Consider the following 1,916-nt stretch of genomic DNA (forward strand, 5'->3'; position numbering starts at 1 on the left):
TAGATGTTTTGTAACAAAAAGAGGGGAGTGGTTGATCTTGCAGTATAGGAGCAGAGGGCCCCAGGACCATAGTGGTGTGGAACCCTATCCAGAGAAGCAGCAACACCAGAGATGGAGGAAGAGATGATGATGTGGAAAGATGAAGCGACTGAGGACTCTAGACTCATGGAGGGAGAGGGGCTGTGTGCTGGTGGTTGGCGGGCAGGCTTGCAGGGTATGCCCTTTGGTTGTTTGAATTACTATATATTCCTGAGTGCTTCAGTCTACATTAAAAAACAAAAACAAAACAGAGGGAATGGAAGCAAATACTATTGAATGATGATGCATGGAAGGGACTGTAATCATTGCAATTAAATGAAATATGATATGATGAGTGTAAAGCTGATGTTCTCCCATGTAAACTATCTCTCAATTCACAATAAAAACTTAAAAGAAAAAAATACATATGTAGTCAATTTGATTTCTGTGTATTCCATCTGGTGAGGTCCATGTATGTAGTTACTCTTTTACATTGTTGAAAAAAGGTGTTTGCACTGAAGAAGTTATTGGACTTGCAAAATAGATCTCCATCATCAGTTCCATCACCATAGTCATATTTTCCAACTACGTATCCTTCCTGTTTGTTTCCAACCTTGGCATTCCAATCACCAGTAATTTTCAGTGCATCATGACTACATGTTTGATCAATTTCAGATAGAAGTTGGTAGAATGTTTCAATTTCATCATCATTGGTTATAGTGTTTGGTTTGTGAGTTTGAATAATGGTTGTAGTAACTGGTCTTCCTTAGAAACATAGGGATTTTATCCTGCCCTGATGCCACTGAAAATAGCAGTGGCAGAGCTTCCAGCATCACAGAAGGCATCATAGTATGACAGCTGACAGAGAAGTGGTACAAGTAAATTGCCAGGAGCTCATGAAAATTAAATGCTGATGTTCATATAACCACTGCATTAAAAGAGTAAAAAGACTTGAAGTCTTAAGAAAATTTTCAGAAATATGTATCTATTACTTAATACTTTAAATAATTATGAGGGGGGTTACTGAGAAGATTAGTTAAAGGCAACAGAGGTGAATACTCTTAATGCACAATCCTGCAATAACAGTGACCTGCAAGTAGATGTGGAGTCTTGGTGTGGCTAGGTGGGTGAATGCGCTGGACTGCAATGTCAGTCTGAACTACAAGTTCAGTGATTCAAGCTCACCAACGGCTCCTTAGAAATCCTATACAGGGTCGCTATGGGTTGGAACCCAACTCAATGACAGTTAACAAGTAGATGTGTAGTTAGACACGCAGGCTGAACAAGTGTGGGAGGGAGAATGGGAACATACCCATGAATATACTTAGGTTTGACAGATACATGGATGGCTATCTTTGCTGCAAATATATTCAAGTACATGATAGAACATATGGTGTGATGGGAGGGGAGAGTTATGAGAACATTTGAAACATAACCACACACCTTGAGAGAGTGAGTCACTGGGCCTGGAAGCTCAGGACCATATAATCTTGGGAGACACCAAGGTCAACTGGCATAATATAGTCCACAAAGACAATGTTCTACGTCCTTTTTTGTTAAGCAGCAACTGCGGTATTAAAAGCTTGTGAGCAAGCAGCCTCTTAAAAGATACAACTAATGGTCTCCACTCATCTGGAGCAAAGAAGAGTGAAGAAAAGGAAACACTCATGGAATCTATTAGTCCAATAGATTAATGACCACAGAAACATCATTCTCCACCACCCTGAGACTAGAAGAAGTAGATGGGGAAAAAACCCAAATCAATAAAAGACCAGTCTTACTGGTTGGATACCCTGAGACTATGGCTCTTAGTCACATTTCAGGCCTGGAAATGAATTCACCCCCTTGGCTCAATTTTCACCCAAGCAATTATTATGCGCCCTTGAGTCAGTATCTAC

This window comes from Chrysochloris asiatica, unplaced genomic scaffold (genome assembly GCF_000296735.1).
Source record: "Chrysochloris asiatica unplaced genomic scaffold, ChrAsi1.0 scaffold00133, whole genome shotgun sequence".
NCBI lineage: Eukaryota > Metazoa > Chordata > Mammalia > Afrosoricida > Chrysochloridae > Chrysochloris > Chrysochloris asiatica.